This window comes from Thalia democratica, chromosome 3 (assembly GCF_965202585.1).
Source record: "Thalia democratica chromosome 3, ktThaDemo2.hap1.1, whole genome shotgun sequence".
Taxonomy (NCBI): Eukaryota; Metazoa; Chordata; class Thaliacea; order Salpida; family Salpidae; genus Thalia; species Thalia democratica.
The window spans coordinates 16,979,265-16,992,255 of NC_139167.1; positions in this window are offsets into that span (position 1 = coordinate 16,979,265).

Below are 12,991 nucleotides of genomic sequence, written 5' to 3' on the forward strand. Positions count from 1 at the left end.
AAAAACCTAGATTTGGTTCTTAGAAGAAAAAAAATTAAGTGTTTTTAAGTTGAGTGTTCTGAAAAGAACGAAAATAAAATACGAATTATTTTTGTTTATTATTATTTAAACTTGATATATTCAAATTTTTAAGATATGTTTATGCTTATTATAAGTAATCTAGGAGTAGCTACCTAAGTGCATTTCTCCTTTCAGATTATACAAATGTTAAGCTAACAAATTCTGAGGAGGCACTCCTAACATAATCTTTTTATCAATTATCTTCCTATAAAAAACTTTATTGCCTTTTTTATGAATTTTTTTAGAATATTTTTGTTTCATTTAAATTTTTTTAATCAAAATGTCTTGTCTAAATTTAAATAAAATTAAAATTAAGCAAATATTAAAAAAATAAATGTGGTAAAAAGATATTCTAATTTTAATATAAATTTGTTAATAAAAATTCTGAATTTTATATTTTTTTTTTTCATTTATTTTATATTTTATAAAAATTTTTTTGTTTGAAAAATAAAAATTGTTCTGAATTCTAGGTTCGTGCATTTTTTTGATGGTTTTGGAACAAAATTAATTAACTCTTAATGTTTTATTGTAAACCAGTGGCGTCGCGTGGTATCTTTGTTAGGGGGTGCTGCAGATTGAGTTGCAAACTTTAAAAATTCCCTAATTTGAAACATTAAAATAAAACTCAAGGAGTTAGAGAGAAATAGTAGTTCACTATTTGCAAACTATAAAAATTAAAAGTTTTAAAGTAACATATAAACTTTAATACTTATCAACGATAAATATTAATCGAAAATACAAAAAAATATATATCTTTTTATAGAAAATTAAAATAAATTTACACACTCTACTGATAGAAAAAAACTTTTCATTCTCATTATTTGAGTGCTATAGTTGTTACAAAAACTGATATTGATAAAACAATAAATACCTAAAAAGTAAATATATAAAAAAGATCTAAAAATTTCTCCTTTGATAAAATCTCAGCTAAAATTATTATAGGATGAAACAATGTTTCAAATATATCTTAGCTCTAAAGACTTTAAGTTATAAAGCTAACATTTTAGTTAAAACTGCAATAGTCTTTGTAAACATAATAAATTTTTCCTCATAAAATATTTTCTTTTTAAAGTAACAAACACATATATAAAATATAATTAAATTTTTTCATATAGTACAAACTTTTAGCTTAGTCTTATAATAAACTTCAAACCTCTTGATGTACACTCTTGGGTATTGAAATATCTGGTGTTGGTCTGCTGTTTTTTAACCTAAGTTTTTTTCAACTTTAGACAAAGCATTTATATCAAAGCGTTTAAGCTGATCCACAGTCCATTCACTATAATTTGTAGTTTGCATGTTAATATTTTTTAAAACAACCTAAAAAATTCATTATGTTGAAGTATTTGTGAAAATTTTTACACGGTACTGATATTTCAAAGCTAATAATTTTTTTCAATGTTAAAAGTATCTTGTAATATATAAGTAAGGCTTTCATACAATATCTAATGCTAACTTTTGTTATAAAAAATGATAGACCCCCTATGTCGTTAACAAACTTTTTATATACTTTATACCTTAAATAACTTTTTCATTTAAAATAAATAGATGAAACTTGTTAGTTTTAATACAGGTTGATATAAGTTTAACTATGAGAATTGTCTTTTGTTGTGTAAGTAAGTTTATCTAAAAACTTTTATGTATTTGCCTAAAAAGTCAAATTGGAGATAAAAAAATAGTTTGATTTTGTTAAGTCAGTTTGTACTTTCCTCTGATTATAAAATGTTGGTGCTTTCTAACTTTAATTATCTATATGTCAAAATTCAATTTATAGTTTTCTTAAAAGTCTACAAAATAAGCTCAAGCTGTATAAACTAATTTTATAAATGCTTTAATATCAATTAAAAGTTCATGTCAAACCATACAGAAATCATGGAGTGGTATCAGAGTTCTTTTAATTTTTTTGATCAGAATCAAGTAAATGCTTAAAATAAAACTAAGGCAACAACAGGTTCTTAATTTAAGGAATTTTATTAAAAAAAAACTATTTCACTATATCATACCTTTTCCTTTATTTTCAGCTATTGTTATTTTTAATATCTTTCATCAAAATCTTGTTCTAAATATTTTTACACTAAGTTAAGAAAACTTTAGGTTGTAGATATCAACTTGAAAACTTTTATTTTTTACACAAATTTTATCACAAGGCAGTTACATTTAAAACTTGCATGTAACTTGTTAGCTACATATTGCTTATTTCAATATTAAAAATTATCAAAAAACAAAATTATCTATATTTAAAAAAATTAAATAATTTCATGTAAATAAGATAAGTAGCCTTTGTTTTCTTTTACTTTAAGGTAATCTGGTATAAAAAATTATGATATGTGAAACAACAAATTTTATGGCCATTTTTTAAAGAATTATCAATAAAACACACACAAATTTATTGAGTTTAAAAATTTTTTTAATAATGTCCTTTAAAAACTTGTTAGAACTTTTGGCTTATATAGTATTTTTTGTATATGTGTTGACCACTGGGTTTTGATGTTGCAACTTTCACTTAAAAAACTAAACTTTACTTTTACTGTATTCAAGTTGTTTAGATTTAGTAGATTTTTCAATGTATAATGTTCAAAAACTAATTAATAGTATATTCATATTCACTATATTCTTTATATTCAGTTTAATTCACACAGCGCTGCATTGAATGCAGCTCTAAAAATAAGCTTTTCAACAACTTTTTGTATAGGAAATTTGTATATGTTTAAAATGCAGCGGACACAGTTTTAGCTTGCAGCGCCAGCCATTTAACGAATATTTGAAAATTGAATGTAGAATTTGATAAACTAACAAATTATCGTTAAGTTTAATGAAAAAAGCAGGAAAACTGAAATAAAGGAAAATTATCTTTTTTCTTCTTTTTTTTTAGGTGGGACTGCAGCTCCAGTGTGCCACCCCACGCGACGCCCCTGTTGTAAACCAACAAAAATTTTTACCTTGCAACTTCAAATCTAATTCTAATTTCATTTTGTTTTAAAAACTACCGTCTTAAACATGAAATAATTTATTAAGTAAAATATTTCGAACTTTTTTTTTGATTTTGTATAAGTTTAATAAAAAACCATTAATATCTCTATGTATGTTATGTGATACAATATACTATACAAGTATGAATAACGTAATGAAAAATATAAAAATTATCGCAAGTTTACTTTAAATTCAGTCAGACCTAATAAAGTTGATACAGCGAATGATAACAAATTGTATTTCTCATCTTATGTTTTTAACTTTAGTTTTTGATATGTTTCGGTTAGGTTGGTTAGGAAAAAGGCTATTAATAAACTATTAATTCAAAAGTTTTAAAAAGGTTGCTAAATCATTATTTTTTTCAACGTTTTTCAGCTTAGGCTAACTTTTAAATTCAATACAAGAAATCATTAGATTAGCAAACCATTATTTTTATATTTAACCTTGAAATTAAAAATTTATCGCAAGTATAACTGGAACAATCTGGAATTGGATATGTTTTATAAAAAAAATTTAAATTATTATAATATAACCTAGAAATTTTATCTAACATGCATTAAAATTAGTGAAATTAAAAAAATGTAATTGTGGTAAAAACAATAGTAGCCTAATGATAATAATTAAGCTACTACAAACTGTATATTCTTTAAATGGTTTTTATAAAACCAAATGTTCAGTAGAAAAACTATTATATAACGGCTTATAAGTTATGAAACTTTAGTTACGGCTTATTACAAACTAATAAGAGCTAATTCTTCGCAAGAGTTTAACAACTTGTCATAATTAAAAGATTTTGTTTTGCAAAGATATTGAGATCTTAGCAGGAAAGAAAAATCAAACAATTTTTTTTAATAATTAGTAAACATAAACTTAAAACAAAATAAATCTAAAGTAACTGAAATCAGATAACAAAAATTGATGACCTTTTTTATAAAATATATATATGTTCAACGTAAAAGTAAGAAGTAAAAGTATTCTAAATATTAAGAACTTTTGAAACAGTTTTTAAACTACTTATTGCCAACTGTCGTTTTTTAAAAAGAAAGAAAATGGTGTGATAGATTTAATAATTCAACTGATAATGAATTCTATGTCAAATGAACTTTATTATAACATATCATACTTATGTGTGAAATAAAAGTTAATAATATACTTGCACGCTTTTCAAAGCTATTTAAAGACTTATGATTAGTATGTTATAAAATGTATAATTTTATTAAAAATATAATCAAATTAAGTTAAAAGATTAAGTTGTAATACTTTATAATTTCTTTGTTAATCGCGTTAGTTAATTAGATTATCAAATTTTAAAACTGTAAATTTAGTACTCTTTTTTAAATTAAAATGAATTTTAAATTCAATCTAATATCTTGTAATTAATTTATTATATCTAATAACTAGTTGTTTAATTTCTTTGAAAAACCTAATAATTAATGAAATATTTGATTTTAGTAAAATTCTTATTTCATTTCAATATTTTTAAAACTATAAATTATATCTTTATTTGCAACTATATCATGATTTTTTTAAGATAAAAAAGATTACATTTAATTAAATTATCAAATTTTAAGACTGTAAATTTAGTACTCTTTTCTAAATTGAAATGAACTTCAAATTTAATCTAATATTTTGTAATTAATTTATTGTATCTAATAACTAGTTGTTTAATTTTTTTGAAAACCTAATAATTAATGAAATGTTTGATTTTAGTAAAACTCTTATTTCATTTCTATGTTGTTAAAACTATAAACTATATCTTTATTTGCAACTATATCATGATGTTTTTAAGATAAAAAAGATTACATTTAATATATCAAAGTATACTTTTAATTCTGTTTTAAGTAACTTGATTCCGTAAAATTTAAAGTGTTGTTGTTGTTCTTTCTAATAAGCATGTTGTGTTAAAAAAATATATTTTCGTATGTTTAATTAGATTTAAAAATATTAATCAACTAAGTGTTTAATAGTTAAATTATCATTTTATTAACAAACTTCTCGTTTCGTAGTATTAATTTTGTAAAGTGTTTAGTTCTTATTTAAAAGTAAAACCTACAAAGAATGTTTTCTTAATAATGTTACCCAGCCAGTGATTTTTTTAAATAATGAAACAATATCTAGTTGATACTAGTTTGAACTAGTTTTAAAAAGAGAAGATAGCTATATTGAGTAAGTTTTTGCTTAATTTAATTACTTAATTAGTAAATTTAATTTATTGCACTTAAGTACTTTAAGTCTAAAGTACTTAAATAATGAGTACAAATAAAATTATTCTACAATAAAAGGAAATGGTTAAAAAACCATACTGTTTCTATAAGTTAATATAGTTTTTTACAATTTTGTTTCTTTATAAGAGATAGGCTAACTCATTCTAGCTTGAAATATTTTGAAAACTCAGAATAACTCAGTCTAGTTTGTGATGTGTAAATATTCAGGATAATTTAAGCAAGCTTATATGTATAAAATTTCATCAAAAACTAGTTTACTGATTATTTAAAATAAATTTATTTATATACTTTTGAAGTTAATGAAATTTTATAAAATTGAATTAAAAAAAAATATAAGATGACTTTTTATGGTTCAAAACTCAGAATATCTTTTTACTCAAAGAGTTGCAACCATGACTCTTTATTTTTATCATTAATAAAGTACCACAACATTTTTACTAAAGTTTGTTAATTAAAAGGTACAAGAGTTTATTCATCACAGTTGTAAAGATAGATGATATCTTCAAAATCTAGATAATTCATTACTATTTTCAGTTGTAATAAAAAAAAAATTGTTGAAATAGTTCAAATGCTTACTCACATACTCAGTTTGCTTAAAAAATTATATAATAGTTATCCATTTCATTTATAAAATCTAAAACCAATTGTTTTAATGCTATCTCATGATTTTTGCTCAATTTTTTATTTATTTTTTGTGAGGTGTTTCCATAGTTTGTAGGGTATGGATTGTGGTACACTTAATTTATTTACCCTCCTCGTTTTTATTAAACCCTACATTATCAAAATACTTAAAAATACTATGTGATAATAATAACATTTTAATATTTTTATAATATAGAACATTAATTAATTATATTAATATTATAATAGATATATGAAATAAGTTTATTTTATATAAATCAGATAAGACAACTTTAGTAGTTTATCTTTAAAAAGAAAGAACCACAGAAAATTATTAAAAAAACTTTATAACATTTCAAGTTTAAAAATAAAATACTGTATAACTTTAATTAATGTGAACTATAAAATATTGAAAGAACTTTTAAACCAGGGGTCGGCAGGCAGTTGGTGGTCGCGGGCCAAATTTCAAGTTTACAGAGTCTTCGCGGGCCGCAGTTTTAGTTTTAGTGACATATGAATAATCTTTTGGTTTTAGTTTCAGTCACACCAGAGAAAAGTTTTACTTTTATTCACCTTATCATTTTAAATAACTTTTAGCTATACATGGAATGACTATTTAAATTAAATTAAACAAAATTAGAATTAAATTAACATTGACTTATATACTTAAGTGTTAATAAACTATGTACTTTCATAAGCACTTACTATGTTAAATTTAATACTTTTGTAATTTTACATACAATTTAACTCTCTATAAAAACCAAACTTGTAAGACAGTTTATTAGTTACTTTTATATATTTGTTATATTATCAACCCCTTTTTTCATATTTCTAAGAATATTAACTTCAAAAAAAAGTTGTTGCGTATAAATAGTTTACATACATTTAAAAATTTAGTAATTAGTTAATAATTAATACCTGTTTGTATTATAGAAAGCTAGAACAAATTCTTTAACATAATTAATTCTCGAATACTTAAAAAAATATCTTATTAGTAACTAGTCTTTTACATGGTTGTCACTTAAAAAGCAAAAATGTCTGAGTTGTATCAAACCAGCCTAAGTTCATTAAAAGTTTTAAAAGCTAGTAAATCGTTGTAAATCAAGCTCAAGTACCTAGTAAAAATGTCATCAGCATTAAAAAGTACACAAACTGTAAAAAAAACAAGAAAAAACTACAACTAGTAAACTACACTACAGTCATAAAAACTTTTCTGGGAATTCTAAGATGTATTTAAAAGGTTTGAAATAAAAGTTTCACAAACATCTGAGTTTTCAAGCTTTTAAAATAGCCTGTTTGTATAGCAACCCAGTTAAAACAAAGTTCACAACATAAAGATACAACGAAACTTATTAACAGTAAACAAATTACATGCCAAAAAAATATAAGTCAGCTGGAATAGACAATTAACTTTCTTAAACATTTTTAACAAAAGTATAAAACTTAATTGAGTCATTAGCGAAGAGAAAAACCTCTTTTTTAGAAAGCATTACAGCAATTCTTTATCTGCAATAAGAATTCAATATATTAGTTGTAAAACAAAAGACGAGCAACAAAAATAAAAAAAAGTTAGTAAGAAGTTATTGCGAGAAACGATAAAAAAACAAATCACGAAAGTCAGTTCCAACAAAGCACATGATTATCTTCAGTAACTACAAAATTATCAGAAACAAGTTGTTAAGGCAAGTTATAAAGTAGCAAAATTTATTATAAGTAATGAGATACCGTTTATAATTGAAAACTTTTTTAAAGAATTTTTGTTGGCAGTAATGAAGAACTTTTTTTTATTTTCTCAATGACAACAAAAAGTCCTATTTAGGAAATGCATTAAGGTTAAAAAGTCGCACAAATCAAATTAGGACTTTAATCAATATGTTAAGATGAGAGCACTGATAGAAAAACTATTGCTCATCTAAGAATCTTTATTAGAGATATTTTTTAACTTTGACACTTTAGTATAATTTCTTGGTTTAGTTCAAACACGAAGCACAACAATCGGTGAAATTTTACAAGTAAAGGTGCAATGCACCAAACATTTTTAGAAGTACAATTCCTTCTTTTATTTTTAGTATAAAAATTAACTAAAGTTTAAAAAGTGTCTTATAAAGTATATTAATATAAAAAAAAACTATTAAGCTACTTTAGTATATTTTTTGATAAAGAAATATTTATTTGCTAAATTTTTTACGTCAAATCGAAATTTCACTACTTTACATGTAAAAATTGTTTGAAACTCCAGGCTTTTTCCAAAGATTCTAAAATTCAAGTTTTTTTCCAAAATTTTTAAGCATACATTTTCAAGTTCAAAGCTTGAACTTGATATATTATAACAGTGGTCGGCACGCTAATTTGAATTCGTGAACCCTAAATCACAAAATTAAAATTCTGTGCACCCCAGTTTGCATTTTCTTTAGCGCCGCTAGTGTTTAAGAGTATGTAAAAACTTTTAATCGTTTTTTTACTAGTAATTCGGTAACACCGGTTTACTATCATTTCTAACTCGCTATCATTTCTAACCCGATCATTTCTAACCCGATCACTTCTAACCCGATCACTTCTAACCCGATCATTTCTAACCCGATCACTTCTAACCCGATCAATTCTAACCCGATCATTTCTAACCCGATCACTTCTAACCCGATCATTTCAAACCCGATCACTTCTAACCCGATCACTTCTAACCCGATCATTTCTAACCCGATCACTTCTAACCTGATCACTTCTAACCCAATCACTTCTAACCCAATCAATTCTAACCCGATCACTTCTAACCCGATCATTTCTAACAAGATCACTTCTAACCCGATCATTTCTAACCCAATCACTTTTAACCCAATTAAACCCGATCATTTCTAACCCGATCATTTCTAACCCGATCATATCTAACCCAATCGTTTCTAACCCGATCATATCTAACCCGAAATTTATTTAGCCGATCTGTATTAATATATTAATTAATTTTTTTATGTTGAGGATTTGTTTTAAAAACAAATTAATCTCAACAAAATTGTTTTTTTGTGAAGTTTAGTTTATTTTGTTTAAAATAAAACCTAATATTCAGATAGCTTTTGTTAAAATTTAATTGTTGATATTAATTGGTTTATTTATTGTTTTGACAATAAGATTTAAAATTGGATAATTAATTAAGTGTAGTTAATTAGTTTTAAAAAGCATTAGGAAAATTATAATTCTTTTGTATTCTAAGGATTAAATATTAAGTTTTGATAGTCGTCAATGTAAGAAATATAATGAGTATCGCAGCGGTTAAAGTCTATTATGTACTTTCTTTTGAAATGATTCTATATGGTTAATATATATTTTTAAGTGTAGAAACCAGATTACCAATTTGCCTCCAAATTTAGGGAGAATTTATATGAAATACAACTTTTAAAAAATATTAATATCAGCGTTTATGAAACTTTAAATTATACAGTTAATAAAATTTAGTAATTGTAATTATAATGGTGGTTTCATTTAAAGTTAATATCATTAAATTCTAAGTTCTTTAAACGAAAGTGTATACTGTTTAATACAAAGCCAAAAGTAGAGGTAGAAGGTTTTTTTAATATTCAGAACTTGTCATTTACTTCTTTATTTTTATATATTTATATTTACTCATTTATTAATTCTTAAATCAACTGTTAAATTGTATATAAAGATTAACTGTAATTAAGTTATAATTAGTTATAATAAACTTAACTATGAAAGTTTAGTGTCGAAAACTTATTATTACGCAATTTTCTTTTTCTTTTGAAATAAAATTTATGTAGGGCAAAATAAACTTACATTTTTCATAAAAACTTAAAAGTTTTCAAAATTTAAAATTGCAAAAACACGATTATTCTCACGATTAATATTAGATATTTCTAAAATAATTTTCTTGATATCTATTGAAAATTTTTGTTTTACAGGTTGTAAAAACACAAAAACTTTAGATTACTTAGCGATCATTGATATGAAATGTAAGTATAAATTATTAGAGTAAACTATATAATTTAAAAACTTAAAACAAAATAATAAAACAATTTTGTATTGTGAAACCTATTATATAGGTTTAAACTTTTAATAAAGAAAAAACTCATCATATTTATAGAAATTTAGAGGTAAACCACCGAGAATAAAGTCAATAGACTGCAAGCTGGCTTTACAGTAATGAATAAAAAATAAATATGTTTTGCGTAATAATCGTCTGGAAAAAAAAATTGATTAAAAGAAAAATTGAACTTAATGGAGTTTTTATAAAATTCTGCTCCTAATTAGACTTAATTTAACTATAATTAATTTATTGTTCTATTTCAAGATGTTTTATTTTTAATACTTATTTTGTTTTTACTTTCGTCATTTCAACTGCTTATAATAAAGTAATTTAAAAGAAATGTTTGTCAATTAAAGTACTAATTTAAGTCGCAATTAAAACATAAGCGAGATTTAATTACCCTCGAACTTGTTATACAAATAAACTTGTCTTTTTAAATATTAGTTTTAAACAATTTTTTTTTGCTCTTAAACTAAGTAGGAATTTATTAATGATGTGAAATCTAGACGGTCAATCGACATAACAACTTTTGCGGTTTAGTTATATGACATAACTGTTTTAGTAGCTAGTTTCTATTAAAAACCAGGCTTTTCCACTTAATATAACAAAAGTTTTTAACTTTTCCTAATGCTTGTTTGAATTACATTATCTTGATAGGCCTATGCAAATTGCATAACAATTTGAATAAGTTATTAAGATGAAACTTAAAACTATCCTACTATAAAAGGTTAATACATTAGTAAGCAGTAATAAAACATTTACGTCAGACTTTTAATGTAGTTTTTAAACCGTAATATAAAAGTGTTTGTATCTGAATATTACAATTGTAAGAGTTTACTTTTTAAAATTTGATAATGTTTAAACTAATGTAGTCACGTTAATTACAATAAGATCCAATTAAAATATAATTATCACTGCTTATTCTAAAAGCCTACAAAGAAGAGTTCAAAACACTTTAAAATAAACAATTTAGTAAATTGTATATGATTAACGAAAAACGTCTATTAAAGTGTATTGAAAAAACAAAAAAATTATATAAAAAAACTAAAATTATGTGTAGGTAAAAAAATAAAAAAAATGAGGTAAAAAAATATATTAAGATTATGTTAGGTTAATACTAAAGTTAAAATTTATACTAAACTTACGTAACACATTAAAATCATTATATTTTAAAGTAACTAAAAGTTTAATTTTTTTTTATTATTTTAATAACTTCATTAAGACTAGTTTGTTTTTGCATGAAATCCAGATAAAAAAATTAAAACGTAACATAAGTAAAATGGGTTAGAAACGATCGGGTTAGAAATGATCGGGTTAGAAGTGATCAGGTTAGAAATGATCGGGTTAGAAATGATCGGGTTTAGTTGGGTTAGAAGTGATTGGTTTAGAAATGATCTTGTTAGAAATGATCGGGTTAGAAGTGATCGGGTTAGAAATGATCGGGTTAGAAATGATCGGGTTAGAAGTGATCGGGTTAGAAGTGATTGGGTTAGAAGTGATCAGGTTAGAAGTGATCGGGTTAGAAGTGATCGGGTTAGAAGTGATCGGGTTTGAAATGATCGGGTTAGAAGTGATCGGGTTAGAAGTGATCGGGTTAGAAGTGATCGGGTTAGAAATGATCGGGTTAGAAGTGATCGGGTTAGAAGTGATCGGGTTAGAAATGATCGGGTTAGAAGTGATCGGGTTAGAAGTGATCGGGTTAGAAGTGATCGGGTTAAAAGTGATCGGGTTAGAAATGATAGCGGGTTAGAAATGATCGGCTCCCGGTAACACCCAGTTAATTTTTACATGCTAACTTTAAATTTACTAGTTTACCCTATCCATTTCAATATACTTTTATTATCGATGAACTAATTTTTACAACAATATTTTACTTGTATCACCAAGGTCTAAAATACTAACTAGATTAATTTATTACATTTCCACTTCTCCAATTAACAATCAGTAGTCTTAGTACTTTTTATTAAATGGTAAATTTAAATATTTAGTTAAGTTAACTTAATAATTTTTTATTGAGCGATTGCTATCTGTGTTTAACAGAGGTATTGCCACGTTTAAATAACAAAATCGTTAAGAATCTAAGAGATTTGCTCACTTCGGTTTTTCTTTGGGCAGCTAAGGGTGGAAGAATTTTTACATAATGTAACAGAATAGAACTAGAAGAGTACAAAAATGGTCATTTTATTGACAACAAAATGGTCAATTAGATATCAAGGTTTAATGTGTCTTAAATGTAGAAAGATTAAAAAAAAAACTTTAATTTAGTTTCTGCGCGAAAAAAAAAATTCATGTACCCCAAAACAAGTTTCATGTACCCCAAAAGTTTCGTGCACCTTAAAAGAAATTTCATGTACACTAGTGTGCACCAGTGTACACCGTGCCGACCACTTATAATAATTAAAACATATATTATAACTGAAACTAACACTTTGGGTTGAGCAAAACTTACATCATAAGTTTAATTTGCCACTCTTTTAAGCAAAAAAGCCAGCCTGAATTAACGAAAACATTTCTGATGTTTTTGTATACAAAAAACAATTCCATTTACCATCATTTCTGATTTTCTAGTATAAGTTTTAATACTACTCTTAAAATTATTTTCGTTACTTTACTGTAAATTTCAGAATGTCAAGTGCAAGCTTTAAATTATTGTCTGATGGCCCCATTGAGGCTTCTTTACTACCCACTACCCCCTTTTTACTCCTTTTCAGCCTATAGCCACAAAAACTGCTTAAAGAGCTAACTGAAAAAGCGTGGTATAGTATTAGCTTAAACCTAACCTTAATTTTAGAACTGCAAGTATATGAAGATATTCTACTAGTTCAAATTAACCTGCACTTACACTATAAATCTAAGTAACCAGCATTTAATTCATTTAATATTTTTGTTTTTTTAAGTAAATTGTTACCTGTGGACTGGGTTAGAACATCTTTTAAATATAAATCTTGAACATTTTCATTACACACACCATAGTTGTGAATTTATTACTCGAAAGATTATGGTACAATCATTGAAGCATGAAAATTCACACTGAAACAGACAAACTGTTTGTTCATTGTACTGTATTGTTGCAGTGTAC